Here is a 19099-nt window from a genome sequence, read left to right on the forward strand (position 1 = left end):
TCTAATCCCATTGAAAGGAAAAGTAAATTATTCAGTTGACACTCTTTTGCTGCAAATTCCGCATAAACTAGAACAACCGTTTTTGCTGTGTGGAGATGACCGGTGCATCGAAGAAAACATAAAGAATTAAAATGCAAATAGACATTTACTGACAGCAGCACTCAGTCATAAACTGAAACACCCTTAAAGATAACTAAACACATGCAAATGAGCTGATTAGCTAAATATGCAAATGTACCTTATTTGCATTTATGTTAATTGACATGGTGGTTTACTGTAGATTAATTATATATTATACATTAATGATAGAATAATCTATAGCAATGGATAAAGATAAAATGATAAGGATAACAATTAGTTGCAGTTAGTATGTCTCTTTCTCTCCCAATGATCTGACATATGGCACTGACCCAAATTACAAATTGAAGAAATCTTCTTCTAATGAAGCTGAGTAGAGCTTCTCTGAATATCCATGTCAAAGCAGAACGCTTGCTCGACATACAAAGGGATGGGTGTGGGGGGAGTACTACTAGCTGTAAGCTCTGTAGGGTTCTCACTCTTTTACTGTCTCTTATCCCCTCTGTCTCTTGGCCCTCTGACCTGTGCAGATCTCACGTTCCTGACTCCTCTCTCAGCAAGCAGCCGATCGATAGATGGATCTGACTTTACCCTGACTCAATAACCCCTCATGCACAGCCTCTTCCTCTGAGGGGTTTGTGTGCATGTGCGTGTTTGAGTGTGTGTGTGTGCCAGTATAGGAAGGGTTTGGGTCTGCATGTGCAAGTTTGTGCTTGCAAGGCATGGTTTGGAGATTTTTGGCAGAGCTGCGCATGTATGTGTGTCTGTGTCTGCCAGCTCCAGTCTTTCACCCCAGGGCCTAGAAGTCACGGCAGTGAGAAAACAGATTGATTTCTCCCCTCCCACGCACAAACAATTAACTATACAGCGCTCAATTAGACACATGCTGAAGACGCCTTCAGACAAGCCTTTGCCTTAACCTGGGATCTGTTTTCGGCAAACCAATGTATAGTGCTTATAGTACCCCCCGCCCCAACCAAGCATGAGAGGAGTGAGACTGGTGGAAGCCAGTGAGACGATAGTAGGAAGGTGTTGAAAATGAGCTCTTCCTGTTGTTTACGGCATCTTCCTTGGATTATGTGTCCCAGCACGAAATGAGCCAAGATTATCTTTAATGATGTCGATGGTGTGCAGTTTCATTATCGCCAGTGTTCACACACTGCTCCACAGCTTGTGCCGCTAGCTGAGTAAGCGGAGTTAGGATGCTAATTTAAAGGCAGGGGAATTCCAGTGGAGCGTGGAACCCTCTGTATCAGCCGCCCCATGTCCACCTTGGGGACCCATATCCGCGTAACACATGTTGATCATCCAGTAAAGGACAAACAAGGTTGTCATCTCTCCGTCAGCTTTCTGTCAATTTTCATTTTTCCATGTGAAACACTCCAGTGAGCATGTCTTTGTCTGTATTTCTCTCCCTTTCCTTGAGCCAAGACATTTCAACAGTGTCCTCCTACTGCTTCAGTAAACCAGGCTCGGTTTGTTGACTGCCTTAAAAATAGATGTCTACTGTCTATGCTTATTCAAGGAAATAAAATGCAACTGCTTTTTACCATCCATAATTATTATCCTACAGTCACTCTGATTAATTCAAAAGTGAGTGTTAATTAATTACACATCTATCATTCCATTTTCACCTTTCCTTTTTGAACATTCTGTAATTAACAACTGATTCTGACAATTCTAATGAATTTGTGAATTTGTAACAAATGCACTCAACAAATGAATAATCCTGCGTACAAATAGATATTAGATATAAGTAATAGAAAAGTAGTAATAGAAATAAGTATTTCGGAATTAAAAGTAGGAAAAACAGGTCATCAGAACATCAAAATTGAGCTGTGACAATTATTTCCACAGATACTGGCGTTGACGTTAATTGTGATCCACTGCTGCATGGCCAAGTCATTCCAGGCTTTAAGTGTGTCATTCATAACACGGGCTATGGGAGATAATAGAATGTGAGAGTGTGTAGGTGTGCATGCGTGTGTGTGTGTTTATGAAAGACAGAGAGGAGAAAGCAAATGAGAGAGAGAAAGAGAAAGAAACTGAGAATTCATAGAAGTACAAGCTCCAGTGAGTGTTAACATTTTTAATTATCTCACTGTCACGTCTGGAGGCTAAGAAGATAACACCTGAAGTCACCAGGGCAGCAGAGCGGGCATAAGCACATACAGAGTATACACACGCTCACACACAAACATTCCCACAAGCTCACACACCTCCCACCTCCTGCACCTTCATGCTAGGCTCTCAGATTTGTCTCTCTCTGCATGACTGCCTCCACCTTTCCCTCTTCTTTTTCTCTTTCCCTAATTTCATTCTTTTTGTTGCACTCACACTCTCTGTGTGAAGTATATGTGAGGTCCGGCTTGTGGGCTCTCCCCTGTTTACTTACGTAAGTGCTGATGTCAAGACGCTGTGCTTGTCTCACCCCTGCTGCCCTTATATATGCAGGCAAGGCCAGCAAATACATTGCGTGTTCCCACTGATGTGTATCCTTGTCATGCCTATTGAATACGGCTTATGGCCTGTGTTTGATATGAAATCCCATGCTGAGAGGGCTAGCTCGTTGCTCCACTGATCAGATAAGCACCAGATGGAAAGAGGGTGGATTTAACTGGTTTTAGGTATCACAACAGTCCGACCCACTTCTTCTAAACATGCTACTGTACATCCCAACTGAGGGATGAGCAGTCCATCCCCCCACCCCCTTCCTCTATCCTGTACATCTGAGGGATTTGCATTATTACTGTAGGCTAGTTTGCTAGTTATAGCCTAAGACATAGGCCACAGTATTGCACTGTATTACTACTAGAGCTGTACCTGCTTTATTCTACAACTCGCTTAAGGGCTGATTAAATATTCACAGACCTAAGTGTTACAGCAATATCTGGCACTATGAAGCTTTTTAAGGTCAACTTTCACTGAGACTCTCTCTTGTCACTCTGTCTTGATTCCCCTCTGATGCCCTGCAGAGGGCCCTTCGGTAGTGACAGCCATTCTCCTGACACTTCCTTCTCTCTGTCACCCAGCCATCCACCACCCCTCTGGTCTGCTAACAGCAAGAGGTGTGAGAGCTGGGAACATTTCCATTGTATGTACGGGTCAGGGGGACTCACTGTGTGCTAGAGATCTGGCTTGTGCTCTTTGAGATTGTTTAAAATTATAGGGGCATTCACACGGAGGGGAGTCTTGAAATATGAATCACATTAGAATGAATGGAGCTGTCAATCACACCATGATACAGCATATTGTCCTCTTGCCCTAAATGCGAGGGCTCCGGTGTCACTGCCATCATCTAGTGACACAAAGACAGAAATGATAAAAGACATCTACAGTTTATACACTAAAAGCAAATATATGTGTACTAGACTGCTTGTCCATGAATAAAGAAGGAGTTTGTGTACAGGCCAACAATTCCTTCTTGTCAGTAAAGAAGCACAAACACAACGCTTCCCACATTTGCAGGGACACAAATCACAACAGCCTGGTTTCAGTGACCCAGCATCCTGGTCAGCGGCACAGTTCGCCCCCTCACGCCTCATCATCCAATCCGCTGACGCTTGCATAGCTATGGCCTGATGAGTCTGCTCTGTGGCCCAACTAGCAAGCTCACCAGCACAGGGATCCAATGTGATTCATGGCATTTACCTCTCCCAGCTCCCATGGAACCCAGAGCTCTATTGCTGTGACATCACAGCCAGGGCCCTGATTGGTCACCAGATGGCTGTCCTAATTGGATTCTGGCCCAAACTGTGCAGGCTGAATCACTGGCTTAGTGCTGTTCTGGATACTGATCCAGCCCACCTGCGCTGCCCAGCAAACACACACATACACACAGACAGCCCACACTTGCAGACGTGGACATGAGCACATAAGCAAAGACGCATTCACAGAACAAGTATCAATGACATTCAATTAAACATGCTCATTCATAAAAATAAGTCACTTAACTGCCAACAACTTTAACTGCCAACAACTACACCTTCCTCCTCTTAATCTGTCTTTACCCTTTATGTCTTGTCAATTGATTTTAAAGCGCCCCTTTTTGAAGATTATGGCCCTTTAAAATCTAAGTGCCCTTGTTTAACTTAGCTTAAACGACTCTCCCTCTTTGCTTCGTGGGTTAGGCCCCATTTCAACATTTCTGAGCACTGTCCTGGGAGACATAAAGTGAATGAGAAAGCAAGGGCATTCAAAGAGAGAGAGAGAGAGAGAGAGAGATATTATATATATAGTTTTGCTGTGCTATGTGTCAGTCTTTGAGTGTACCAAGGCTTTTACGCATGTATCTACTTTCGTTCACTGTCTCTGTTCAGCTACGTGAAGCAATAAGTAGCCCTTAAGTGCACGCATTCTCTTTTAAATACACTACAAATGGACGTTAGCTTCTATTTGAGCCTTGAGAGGCACTCCTGAAGCTTTCCTGATTGAGGCATGAAACCAGAGCACTCCTCTGTTCCCTCCCTTTCCTGCATTTCCAAAGGGATGCCTGCAGCGTGCCTCTCTAAAGAAACCCCTGGCACACACATCCACACCAAACACAGTTCCCTGAGGAGAGCTGAAGGGATACTGCATTGTCCATCAGTAAAATCAGACCTCCACTCCATTTTTGGTGACTCCCAGAGCTGCACAACACCTTTGAAAGAATCGCATCACTGTTGCCATTTCTTTCAGTCCTGCAAAATCCTCATCAGAATTCTTCCTGTATTGTTTCTCACTCTCTCCCGTTTCTTGTTGTCGGCAGGCTGATCAAACACTTGCATCTGCAGCTTTTGCAATCCCCCCAGAAGCGAAAGAGAGAGCTGCAAAAACCTCTCATAAGCCCAAAGGAAATAGAAGCACAAGATTTGGCAGTGGGACAAACCCCCTGGTGCACCTGTGCCTGTTCAGGCAGATCAGTATTTAGCTGGGGCCGCCTGCTGCCCCAGGGACAATGAGAGGGGATGGACGGATGGATGGAGGATTTGAGAGGAGGACTTGGACACCGTTCCCCACCCTGTGTGCCAGCATTACGGGTCGAGTGGACCAAATGTCTACTCACTGGCACTAACACACAGCTGTTTGGTGATCTGCCCTTGGGCCAGCAGCACACAGACACACATGTGAAGAGGAACACATTCAACATCTTGTCCAACATTGCCATCTCCTCTTTTTCTCTTTAAATTATTAAGGAAGAAATGGGAAGGTGTATAGGGATGGATGGGATTGAAATTATGGCAACAGTTAACAAGCTCTTGAAAATGAACAGACAGTGTTTGATTTGAAATAGCAATAAAAAGGAAGATTACAGTAGAAAGAAACTGTAAGTACCACAATGTGTTTTCCAACTGTACCTCCATCTACGCTGCCTTGCTTTGCATTTTAATGCATGCTGGCTAAGCTTCAGAGCTGTCTCACACTCTTTCCCCAAGGTCGTCATTACAACAGAACAAGCTTCAGAAAGAAACCGTCCTTCCAGGTGCCAAACCCTCCCTCACCCCTCCCTTCTAATATTTAAGAAAGCTGTTGATCACACCTGTTCCCGCTACTTACTTGGATGTGGGAATTACGATGAAGGGAATGGCACTGAATGTGTTATCTGCTTAGGAGCTGTGATGCTGCGTTTCTATGGCAACACTCCGACCGGTGCTACAGTCACTTTGCTGTCTTTTCTTTCACTGCCAGCTACTCTCCGAGACAGTCTGGGTCGTGTAAAAAGGACCAACAGGAGTGGACTCATGAAAGGGAGCAATGAAAAGAGGGCAGGCGCAAGTATGCACCTGATATTGTTTAGTCTACTTTCCCTTGATGTTTTCATTCTCTCTCTGAACTGAGCTATTAAGGCTAACATGAAGAATGGATGTTCCCGTGCTTTTCAATAACCATGTTTAGAGCTTGTAATTTACAAAGGAAGACTTAATTCATGAATCTATTCTCCTATTGACTAAGAGCTATGTTTAACTAATTATGCACAAAACAGACATTCATCAGAGTAGCATTTGTTTGTGCCTATGTTTCCTCTTAAATAAATGAACATAGGAGCCTGTGGTGAAGCAGTTACACCTTCCCCTGGGAGCCTGGTGTCCTGCAGTGACGTCGATCTGCATGGTGACATGGTGTTGTTCCGATCGATACAGCCCTTTATTGATCATTCATTGATGATCAATCCCTCTTTCTTGTCTGTATCATTATTGCAACGAGTGAAATTAATGAGCTATGGTGTTCTCATTATCCCAGCCTATATATACTCTCACTCTCTCACACCTTGTATTTTGCACTCACACATACTGTATGCTCTCAGGCACACAGAGGCAGCGACAATACCTAATGTGTCATTTACTTAATTAGATCATGACATGTGCAAGAAATCAAATTCCTGTCACACACACACACACACACACACATACACACACACAACTGCTCAAAAGGCACTCTCTCCTTCTTTCCCTCAGGCTCTGGAGCTCTGCTGGAGAGAGGAGAAAGTGTGTGAGTCATTGAGAGTCAGGGACAAGAGAATGACCGAACTCTGAAGCTACAAAGGGCTAAGGGGGAGTGCAGTAAAAAGGCAAAGCTAGGCACAGACGACCACCTTACTAAGTCCTTTCCGCTTATAAGTCAACCACCACTGCATACAAACACATACACAGCCATACTGAGGACGTAAAACAGACAGTAATGGAGACATGAGGAAAAAAGACGAAAGAGACAGCAGCGCAGTGGGGAGCCTGATGGGAAAAGACAAAGAGGAGGGGAGAGAGGGAGGGATGAGGATGGAGATTGAGCACATAAAAGAGTTGTAATTTGCCTAACGAAAGAAGAAAGTGACAGATAGTAGAAAATGAGTTTGTTGAAGGGAGGAGAAAATGACGGGCTAGGGAGCGTGTTGGTGGGTTAGAAAAGGTTAAAGAAGAAACAGAGCACAGATGAAAATGGGATAAGGTCAGGGATGCAAAAGAAAGTGAGAATAGTGTGTGAATGTGAGAGATGCTAGGGCTGGGAGGAAACTCAAAAGGACATAACCAGGGGGATAGAAAGATGGCAGCGCAGAGTGAAAGGGGAGCTGATGAAGATGGAGGAGAGACTGGGTGGTGGAGGGTGGTCTTTAATCAAAATGTTTTTCAATTAATTTTACAATTAGGGCGCTGCTCGTTAGCTTTGGCACACACAAGAGATGACATTGCTAGCAGTGCTATGCGTGTCATTAATATAATGATGACAGATTGGCGCTCCTGTGGGACTGCCTCTGCTCCGTGACAGCTGGGCCCTCCAAACAATGTCACCTGACTGGCTTGACATCACCTAACCTCATTCAACATGGCTGCCACTGGTACAGGGGACATGGCCAGTACACAACAGCTACTGCACACCCACTTGGCTCTGCCAGGAAGGGCAATGACACAGACAGAGAAGCTGTTTTCCTCTTTTCCTTCTCCCGCCCTCCGTCATTCATACAAGGACATACGACCAAACTAACAGTGGAAGGAAATAAACTCCCGCCCTTTTACAAAAAAAGCCCAAGGTGCACTTGTGTAACAGTATCCTACTGTATATTGTCTCACAGACAATCAATCACTTGAGGGGCAGAGCACGCACACACACATACCACACACTCTGCTGGAGCCTGACTTTCTTATACACTGTTGTCATGGCAACCACATTAAGGGAGGACACTCAGGCTGCAACTCTGGTGAAATCAGCCCGTCTCTCTTCTACCTCTCTCTCTTTCTTTCTCTCTCTCACACACACACACACACACACACACACACACACACACACACACACACACACACACACACACACACACACACACACACACACACACACACACACACACACACACACACACCTTCCTTTTCTTTCACTGCCAGCCATTTCTATTTGTCTCCCTCCATTACTTTCTCTTCCTCGCCCATTGTCCTTCTCCTCCTATCCTTGCATCACCCTTGGCGCACCTCTCTGCCCGTCTCTCTCCATTACTGTGCTACCTTTTCATCTTCTCACCTCCTGCCTCCCACTTCCCAGGCAAACATAAATATGTCATCTCACTCCTCAAACCCTCATCATGTTTATATCTCTGACTTTTGTTTGGTCTCTCCACCCACACATTCTGAGGAGCTCTCTGCCTGTCTGTCTTTCTGCCTGTCTCTCTTTCTGTCTCTCTCTCATCCATCCTTAGAGACACAGAATACACTTGTGATTGAGGCTGTACCTCTCTTCTTGTGCCCCTCTCCAATTAAATGGTAGATTTACAGGGGGAATCAGTCAGAGGGCAGCCTTGGAGGACAGCTTTAATAAGGGCTCCGTGCTGCACCACTCTCTTTTTCATGCTCTCTCTCTTCCTCTCTCTTATGGAAGATGGCTTGCCATTTAGCAGGTGTGAGGACAGGAGACAGGAGAAACAAGTTACATGATAACCCTCCTTGACAGGAACATTAAACAGTGGCCCAGATGTTAAAAGCTAGCCAACCAACAATGATCAATGCCAAATTGCAGGTGCCCCAACACAGTTAAAATAATCACATAAAAGCAAGCTCTAGAACTTAACTGCTAAGCCAGATATTATTCAAGCTCATGCCTTGAGACTCAGCTGCCACATTAGTTCCAGCAGCCATTCCATCCATCTTGGAGCACACTAGCAGTTGGTGGGCCCACTGTGTAGCTTCACAACTTCATGATATTTATGGCTAGCCTTAACAAATAATGGCTTGGTTGTTTAGAAACCATGCCAGTTTAGAAAAGATTGCTATAGAACCGTCACCATCCTCCAATGCCTTCGTACTTATCTCTGTTAGTGCACGTCCCTATGGGCCACCTGTTTGCCACAAGCCAGATCATCAAGCTTCAACCCCCACCCCTCCTGATCCACTCCAACCCACTTGATGAGCTAGATAACACAGTATGGTGGAGAGCACACACAGGATGCCCCCCTGAGAAATAATCTGGAGATGGAACGAGCGAATACGAAGGATAAGCAGCAGGGCCCAAGGCCAGCAGGCAGCCTGCATGATGAGAAGCTAAGGAGAATAAAAGAAAGAGGGACAGAGATGGAAATAAAAAGAGAATTTGGGACAAGATACGGGAACGAGTAAAAGAAGTGGAGGTGGCTGAATGAATGGGAGATTGTGAGGGAAGGGTGGAACAAGTGGGAGGGGGGGGGGTAGTCTTCATTAAAGGAGGCAGAAAGGAGAGAACAAGAAAGAGGAATGTAAGATGTAGGGAGTGAGTAGATGGTAGGATGTGAGGGGATGAGAGTGTAGAGGAAGGGAGGAGCGGGCATTGAGACGGATGCATCTGCTGCTGCTCCACATGGATGTTTATCCAGCTTGTAGCTTCCTGGGAGACACATAGTAGAAGTTCTCTCCCCGGAAGCTGCCTCTCACATCACTCTGTAGGCCTGCGTGTTTGTGTGTGCAGAGAAGTCCAGTAACATGTCTGTGCTTAATAGTCTTTGCATGTATTACACACTGGACAGGTATATGCGCCTGTGATGTGGTGTGCTTGGCCTTTCTAAGTATAGCATTTGTGACTTTTTTTTGCATGTGTGCTAGTTTACTCTTCCCCTGCTCCGGCTGGGTTTCAGTGTAGTGTAAAGCGGCACGACCCCTTTAGCAGGCTGGTGGTTGTGCTCAGCCCTGGGTGAGGGGGAGGGTTGGAAGTGGTTGGTGGCAAAGAGAAAGGATGAGTGTTTATATTTAGCTCCATGCACAATCAGTTGGGATGCCAGAGTAAAGATTCAAAGCCCTGCTTAATACTTATAGTACATATACTGAGTACTGTTAATACACACTGACCGCAGAGCAGTTGACTCGGAGCACAGAACAGTGTTCAGGCTAACAGCAGCAACGGCCTGAGAATTGCCTCTCAAAATGGAGAGGCTGCAGCTCTCTGCTCTGTGTTGCAGCGTGGCTGTTATGAATATTTGAAGGAGCCATATCGCTAGGCTCCTGGTTGTTGCTCGAGGGGGGAAACATGGGCGCGGGCACAGAGTGGTTGGCAGTGCAGAGAGGCTGGGATGGAGGGGGGTGGTGGGCATTGGCGGAGGCAGCGGCCCATCCTGAGGCTGGCAGCAGGCAGCTCAGTGAATGAAAGCAGTGCAGGTCATGTGTGGGTGGGGAGGCGGGACTCTCCTGCTGCTGAGACAGATGCCACGGTTGTTAGGCTTAATTTCTTCTGCCAAGCACCACCCAGCACTGGCCAAAAACAAACTCAAATGCTTGTGGCCAGTGTGTGTGTGTGTGTGTGTGTGTGTGTGTGTGTCAATAGAGAGAAAGAGCACTGTTTGATTCAGTATCAGGCTCTACCAGGAGCACACACAAGCAGAGCAGTAATCGTTCACTGTTCAATCCTGTCCACCTTCCATCTCCTCTGTTCTCTGAGTGTCTTTCTCAGTCCTATCTCTATTTTTCACTATCCATCTTCCTTACTCTTTCTAGTCTGTATTTCTCTCTCTCTCTCTCTCTCTCTCTCTCTCTCTCTCTCTCTCTCTCTCTCTCTCTCTCTCTCTCCATCTTTACTTCATCTTCTCTCTGCAGCAAAGCTGGCTCCCACTGCAGCGAAAAGGGAACAGAGAGACTAAGAGAAAGAGAAGTGAGAGATGAAGAAAGAGCAGTGTGGTATTTGGCTCGGTGTTGCATTATTGGCTCTGGTTGATCTGATCTGAGCAGATTACAGGAATACCATTCTCACAAATCACCGTTGCTGCTGCCTCTTGAGCCTCACACCCTGTCACTCGCATGCAAAATAATGCTAATGCTAACTCTCTGTCACACACAGACACACACACACAAACCCACACCCTACCCTGAGCCGACACCCACACCTGTGGCCTGTCTAGCCATTCTGTAGTCGCTGCTCTTTATACCCAACATTACATACAGTACTACCGCAACACTTGAGCGCACACGTCATTCACCACACCGCTGCCAGTGCCTTCCTTGACAAGAGGCATCACCCATGCAGCAAGACATAATTACCGCTCAAATAATAATTAGTCAAGTTAATACAGCAGCAAAAAAGACAGATTCTAAAAGCTGAATGCATTCCAATTTACCCCCATAATGTGTTCATTATAAGAGAACACTTATTCTTCTCCTCCAAACGCTCTGTTGCTTTCTCTTCACTCCTCTGACTTCTCTCAGCCCAGCTGGGTTGGAGGCTGTCGGAGTGGGGGCTGGGCGGCAGCCTGTGCCAAGGCCAGTGCGACATGTTTTGACTCTTTACTTAGACATTAATTCATGTATTGATCATGTTTGTGTTAAGATGGAGGAAAGAGAGCAGGGAAGTCAGAAAAACACCAAACGGAATTCATCAAAAACAACACCACCATTGCCATTCAGAAAAAAATGCTGCGCGCTCACACACACACATACACAAACACACACACTCATACAAACACTCACACAAACACACACACACACACACACACTGGACGACCCCATCCTACTTACACACCTATATAGTTAAACTAGCATCACAGCAACCCCATCACATCTTACTGACAAACACACACACACTGACACACACAACCACCACTACATTCATTTCATCTGCAGCACAGCAGTTCTTTGGATGCCGATCCATAAACATTGATTCACACTTCAACAGCACTTATTCATTTATCTATGTACTCATTCAATCGCTTATACATTTCACATCAAAGAAGTGCAATCTGCTAAGGCTGAAGTCTGGTAATTGACTCATGTAGGAATACATTTTTTCTTTACTCGCTGGACACAAAAAACGAGAGCAAGGTTTCTATTGTTTGTTATGGCTGTGGTGCTCCTGTGTATTCTTCCATCAATCAAAAGAACATAATTTTTTAAATGCACTCTCCATCTCCTGCTGTATGATGGACTGAGGCATTGACATCTTACATTCCTAAAAAAAACTGAGCCAACCTGCAACACAATTGCATTACACTGCTTTGAAAAACAAGAAACTGTTGCACATGTGCAGCATCACATTACAAATGCTACACTTGCTATTGTGCAGCACACAGCAGTAATCTCTCTCTCTTTCACACACACACACACACACACACACACACACACACACACACACACACACACAATGGTGAAAGATCTACCAAAGAGCGTCATGGTGTCTGGGTGGTAGACAGGCTTCGGAGACAACAACGGTGAAAATTTAATTCCATTTAAGGCTAATCCCATTTGCAACCTCTGCTGAGTCTCACTGCTATTGTGACATTCAAGGAAATCTGTCTCAACTGTTCGATTGCGGGAATTTGTGGTGAAACACGATGCAGCATGAATAATGGCGCTTGATCGCCAAGAGACAGACCCTGAAGAAGACTACGACAGGGTCAGACAAGCATGCTGCAGCCAAGGGTGGTGGAGAGGACATGAGACAGAGCCATGCTGGACAAGATGGTACAGTAAGAAAGACAGGCGAGCAGAATAAATTAAGGTTGGGAAAGAAGAGGGAACGGTAAACAATGTGTGTGCATTTATGCCATGCTAATTCTTTTGACATTTCGCAGGCAGTAATATTTTGCTGCTGTTGTTACTGACAGAGACGAGGTGAGAAAGAGGGAAGGATTTGAGTGTAGCACAGGCTGCAGGACAGACAATAGCCTCATCCCAAATGTCCCTAGATCAACACGCCACCAGTGTCACACACATAGGAAAACGTATACACACACTTCTTGGCGTTGAAAGTGAATTGGCCATTGGCATCTCAAGAAAAAGAGAGCAAGAATAAATTATCTTGCAGCTCTCCAGTAACAGCTCCTCTCTAATCAAGCAACGGCATCGCTTACTGTTGCTCTCCCTACAAGAGTAAATATACTCATCTACTACACAAAAAAATGGTACCTGAGTATAATGTGCCAAGAAGGTTGGGATTATTATTTAACAGATTTAAATCTGAACTAAAATACAAACCTTAACTCTGGTAACCTGCTGATGACGAGGCAAGGATAGAGGACCTTACCTGAAAAATAAAACAGAGCAATCCCTCTTGCTATAATTACACAGAACAGGAAATGAGGTGTTCAAATGTAGCTACATTTATGTGCCAAAGAGACTGCAGAGTTGCTCATCTCCTGGGCTCATCAAAATGATATAGAACCGATAGGAGACTGACACATAGAGATAGATGCACAAACACTATATACCTACTTTCCAAATTTGCATTCATTTCACATCCAACTCGAAATTCACATCCAATTTTACAGTCCGTTCACGTCCAAGCTGGCACTCAAATTCAGCCACTTGTGCATGCAGCCTGTAAACGCGGGTCAGTGTGGTTAAAGCTGACACTTTCTGTCAACACACCCATCACTAACCCCCATTACTCGCTCACTTAGTCTCTCCCATTGTGCCTCACTCATTCACTTGTTGGTTGTTGGTGCACGTGACCGCACGCAGACACGTGCACCAACGCCCCAGCAATCTGCACAAACATACACAAACATGCAGTCATCACCCACTCGTGTTTTCAGCAATTTCTTCATTTGCTCAGGCCGTCACTTGATCACAATATTCTCACCTACTCATTCGACATTCTTTCAGTGTCCCAGCCACTTGTGCCCTCATCTGGTCCCAATCTCTGCCACCACTCCTCAGTCACATGCTCGCTCTTGCTGTCACCCTCACTCCTTCAACTTCTCACCCATTGTTCCCAGTCACACAATTTCTCTCGCTTTCCCTTTCTCTCTCGCTATATCTGTCACACACTGCACATCCAGTCAGTCCCTCCCCTTCATTAACCCCATGGATGACACAGTCCCTCACCTTGCCTCACTGTTCATCCTTCATAACTCTCTCCGGGTAAGACTGCTGTCTCCCTCTCTGTATAGATTGCCTCCACCCATTCCAATAAAAGATTTAAGAGCTCCTTTAAGTGCTAATCAGGTTGTCATCCGTGCAGCCAAAATCAGAGGCTTGATAAATAAAGGCTTGTCTCTGTTGGCTAGCGGCTCACTGTGTTTAAATAGGTGACACCGGAGTGCATTCTGAGCACACCGGATCGATGCCAGAACCCCTGGGGTCCCCTGAAATGGTGAACAGAGACAAAGCTTAGCGCTCGATAATAGCGCAGGAGTAGGCAGATTGCTCCCTATTTTCAGAGGAACTCTCCCTGGGCTTGTCCTCCACTCCCCTCACTCTTTTTTTCTCACTTTCTCTCATCGCGACAGACCTTTTCAACTCACCAGTTGGCAGAATTGCATAAACATAGAGACTCAAAACCTTTATTTTGTACATTACACAGAAGGTTAAGCTGTTGCGCTGAGGGAAGTGCATTAAAAATACCAACAGACACAACAAGCACTCCTATCTCCAATCTCCAACCAGCACACTCTATGCTGTCCAATCATCCCATCACATCCCACTACGGCCAATTTACCGCTATGCCCAATCTCTTCTCCCCAGTCAAACTGTTCGCCATCACTCCAAATAGCATATCACCAGCCATCGCAGTCACCCGCCACGCTGTATCACTAAAACTCCCGCCCTCATCCAATACATCCAGCACCAAGCTTGGCTCGACAGACTTGTTATCACTGACCCATGCCTAGACAGTACTACAACACGATGCTTCTCATTAACTCTCCTTTGGCCCCTACCTCATCTCACCTTGCGTCCACTTACATTCCCTCCCATGAAAGCACTACACCCTGCGATGGCAATATAAAAGGTCCACCTCTCCCCTGGTGGTTCTTTTCCCTCACTTTGATTTTCTGTCCATCAAGGGGGCGTGGATTAGCGGTCTCTTGTTTATCTGCTCGTCAGTTTTATCTATCTATCACTAAGCCATCCGCTGTGCTGCAGCGGCCTCAGCACTGCATTAATCCCCTATCAGCCAGCCAGCCATCCATCACCCCGCTGTCTATCACGTCAGATCCATCATCCACCCATCTGTCCCACACTGCCCATGCTCACAGATGATCTCCTCGGAAAGCCCAACCGGCGAGTCGCAGAGGGTGAAGGGGACAGCGGGGCAGGAGGAAATTAGAGGGAAATGCAAAAACAGAAGATGGGGGTGAGGAAGAGAAGATTATTCCATGCCCTTTCTTCCCTTTCTCAGTCTGCATCCTGCTGGAAAGCTTTCTCTTCATGTCACTACATGCTTATTAGCTGTTGTGTTTGTTTCCTTGTAATTTGTTTGTTCTCCTCGCCCGCTAATTCTAGCTAGTGGGAGAAGTGCCAGTAGAGGAAGAGATAGCTGCTGGGGACGGGGGTCATAAATCCCATAAAACCCCGATGTAGTGAAAAACCCTGGCCCCTCCTTCTCCAGCACGTAAGAGCAAGGAAGGGATATTGTCTAAAGCCTCCAGCTTTAAAACAGCTCAATAACTGGGTTCATCAGGGGTCATTTGTATTTCCATCCATATCTGCTACCATCGGAAGGTGTGTGAGCAGGAGAGGAGGTGAGTGTAGGGCAAATGTTAGTACACTCGCAGAGGAAGGGGAGTCCACACAGAAGCATGTAAGTGCAGCGTACAGGGGCTAGAGAGTGTAAACAGGTATATATTAGGAGAATCAGTAAGCACATAGATATTTAGGTCTGTAAACTGCAAATGGTAGGTGAGCAAACAGGTATGTATGTGGGCTGAAGCACCGTAATTATTTGACAAATAGAGTCTGTGAGAGCAGAATGAATTGTTCATAGGGTGACGGAAAGAGCACAAAAAAAGGTTAATGTAGATACTTTCAGACTGTTGGTACAGAGAAAAAACAACCGGGTTTATGGAAAGTTTAATATGCAGTCTAGCAGCTTTGCAGAGAAAAGTAGTAGATCTGTGTTAAACAGTTCGTTTAAATAAACACTATAACCTGTTTCTGCTGAATAACCACCTCAAGGCGATTGTACGATTATGATTTGCAGTAACTCGATTTGCTCGGTTGCTGATGTGTACATGATTTGTTTGATGCAAAGTAGCCAAGCATAACATCTTTTTAGCACCACAAGGAAAACGGAAGGTAATATGTGTCTATGTTTTATTGTGATGATGAATTTACAGAACCCCGTAACACAGGCTCTGTCGCTTGCAGAGTTAGTTGGAACATGAAAGCCACTTTGCTGTTGCCCTAAATTTTCCTTTGTTTTTCTTTTTTTTCCACCGCTAGCCATGCTGCCGTTTGTACAGAAACACGGCTTTGCATCGAATCAAAACAGCGAAAGAAATCAGAATGGAGGTGTATGCCAGAATACAGTAACAGATTGATTTTGGGGTCGGACAATTGAATTACCTTTTCTTCAAATCTGGCTTTAATTCAACTAAAATATTCCAGTTAACATGTTTACATGACAGTCGCAATCATTTGAGTATTACTTTAATTTGGTTATAATGAAGTTACCTTCTCTCTGAGCGTAAAGTAGTTCTCTAGTATAAAATAAATTATGTGAAAATGCTGCACAGAACTGAATGTTAATGTTCCTTTGTGTGTCTTGGTAAGGCTTGGTAAGGAAGGTAAGGATATCACTGGGGATTTCCACTGAATGCAGAATGGCTGCGGATCGGCTCCGCTGCGTGTCGGCTCTGTGTTCCGCCGTCCTTCAATACCCACCAGGTCCGGATTTGTTGCGTAACAGCTGCGGCCATGACTGACAGCTGAAGTCACGAGGACCCACGAGATCTCGCGAATTCAGGTAGAATAGAACCACAAAACCAACAACAGTTGGTTTCCATCCAGAGGAGTAGAGGAGAAACAACTCTGTGCTGCGTTTTCAAGGTGTAGTGCAGGGAAATCCGCCGTGAGCACAGTGTATTTTATTTTGAAAATTAACCGGATGTTTTATTTTGCTTTTGTGCTCGACTTCCTGTCCCTCACTATCTGCTGTGTGCTGAATTGCTGCGGAGCTCTCTGGCGTCCGGCAAAAATAGAAGCTCTGCATATCTGCTCTAGAGGGCTGCGGATCGCCGGAGCTGTGCCGGAGTCGGAACGCAGCCGTTCTGCAGTCAGTGGAAATACACACATTGACTTTAATGGAAACCTAATGACTCCGCCGCCGTTCCGGAGCGTATCCACAGACGTTCCGCAACCGGTGGAAATTGGGGGTCAGGCATCCACAATCTACACAGTATATATATATTTTTAGCATTGTTACACAAATCTTATTGAAAACCACAGACAATACAAAACCTAATGAATTACACTCAATGATATTTCAGTTACACTTTACTTGAAGGTATCTACGTAAGAGTGACATGACACTGTCATGAACGTGTCATAAACATTATAAACAAGTCATAAACGTTTATGACATAACGCTTCTTTTAGTAAGTGTCATTCGGTTTTTGTCATGGCGAGTTATGGTTAGGGTTATGTGTTCATGACAGTGTCATGTCACTCTTATGTTGATACCTTCAAGTAAAGGGTTAAATGTACCTCCCCATCCTATTTGCCTGTAAACCCAAGGATCATTCCTTGCGTATCTTGAGCTGCAGTCATATACAGGTAATTAAATAAACACAGAGTAGGAGTTAACATTTTCTGCTGTATTACATGGCTGAGTTTACCCTCCAGTAACAAGCTACCACACTATCTGCAATAGCTTTAAGGATCTAATATATATACAATAGCATACAGTATGAGGATGCTACTGTAGACTTGCATGACACACCTCAGAAAGTCATCTTTTTCTATGTAATATATATCAACATTGGTGGTCCTCCATTACACATGGAATAGGAGAAAAGAGATGTGTGAAGCTCCTGCTTTTATCCATAATGAGCCTAAAACAACATCTTCAAACAAATGTTCTTCTTCCACATGCAGCCGAATCAAATGAGACAGCTGTCAGAAAGCATTCATATCCATCCTGAGTTAGCTCTAATTGGAGAACTACTTTCCCTCCTCTGGCCCTATATGACAGATACTGCTCAATCACCACACCGGTGCTGAACACTGCTCCAACCCTACAATATACTGCCTGCAATTACAGCACATACTGCTGTTAAACAACGATAACTCACACACTGCACACATCTAAGCACAGTACTCATACATGCATATACTGTATGTTTGTGTTAGGTGTGTGTGTGTGTGTGTGTGTGTGTGTGTGTGTGTGTGTGTGTGTGTGTGTGTGTGTGTGTGTGTGTGTGTGTGTGTTTTTGTGTTTGCATGCCTGTCACATGTGCATTAATGCTGAACAAGCATGTGCTGAGCATTTTATAACATACAGTAGCTGCATGCTTTTGCATGTATAGAAAAGGGTAAAAGGAAATAAATTGTAAATGCTGCTATCCCAATACAAGGGTGAAGCCTGCAGTCCATAAGAGATGCAATTACCAGTTCTGCAAATATACAGTGAGAGAAGGAGAGACACACAAACGTAAACACTTGCACAGCCTCATAAACACATACCTACATTATTTCGAACACACTGAATTAATCAGCTCTTAGACAAATAGCTGAATAAATACTCTGGATAACCAGATCAATATTGTACACTCAATTCATCTGAGTTCACAGAGATGTCAAATTCTGCATAGTTCCATAGCACACTGATTAAACTGGCACCACATTAATTCAGTAAATCAATAAAACCAATTTTTTCAAATAAATCAAGTCGCATAGACAGTTTGAGCCAATTGGAGGGCAGGAACACATTAACATTCTCTTGCTACAACTGCATATCTATGTCATGCAGACAGCACACTGATTTGGAATGTGGATTCCACAATTTGTGAAATGAAAATGATTAATCCACGAAACAATAACCAGGGTGCCAAGAAGGCACATGGTAATTCTATAATGATCAAAGACTCAATTAAATCCTTTTCCATTCTGTTCCCTAAATGCCTCATGTCTGTGGCTGCAGAGCAAAGTGTGTGTGTGTGTGTGTGTGTGTGTGTGTGTGTGTGTGTGTGTGTGTGTGTGTGTGTGTGTGTGTGTGTGTGTGTGTGTGTGTGTGTGTGTGTGTGTCATTTTGTGCTGTCTTGGAGCTATGAAGTGACCAGAGGTTAAGCGGTGGTGTCTTTTGTGATCAGATGACATATGATGTGTGGTTCATGTTCATACTCTAATAGCACTACAGGATAGGAGCACAAGTTGTGTGTGATAGTAATCGG

General features: G+C 44.8%; 1 protein-coding gene across 4 annotated transcripts in view; it reads right to left on the reverse strand.

Annotated features, from left to right (window-relative positions):
• Positions 1-19099, reverse strand: part of adgrl1a (adhesion G protein-coupled receptor L1a) — a 96177-nt gene that overhangs the window by 65567 nt on the left and 11511 nt on the right. Inside the window, exons 1-2 of one of the 4 annotated variants that reach the window (XM_039824844.1) lie at positions 13570-14397; positions 12963-13011 (exon numbers count right to left, since the gene is read on the reverse strand). The exons of 1 other annotated variant lie outside the window; for it this stretch is intronic. The gene's annotated coding sequence lies outside the window, so the exon portion shown is untranslated. Of the gene's footprint in view, positions 1-12962; positions 13012-13199; positions 13215-13569; positions 14398-19099 lie in introns of those variants that run through there. 2 more of the 4 variants (XM_039824845.1, XM_039824843.1) reach the window with 2 other exon arrangements.

The sequence above is a fragment of the Perca fluviatilis genome, chromosome 15, assembly GCF_010015445.1.
Source record: "Perca fluviatilis chromosome 15, GENO_Pfluv_1.0, whole genome shotgun sequence".
NCBI classification, from domain to species: domain Eukaryota; kingdom Metazoa; phylum Chordata; class Actinopteri; order Perciformes; family Percidae; genus Perca; species Perca fluviatilis.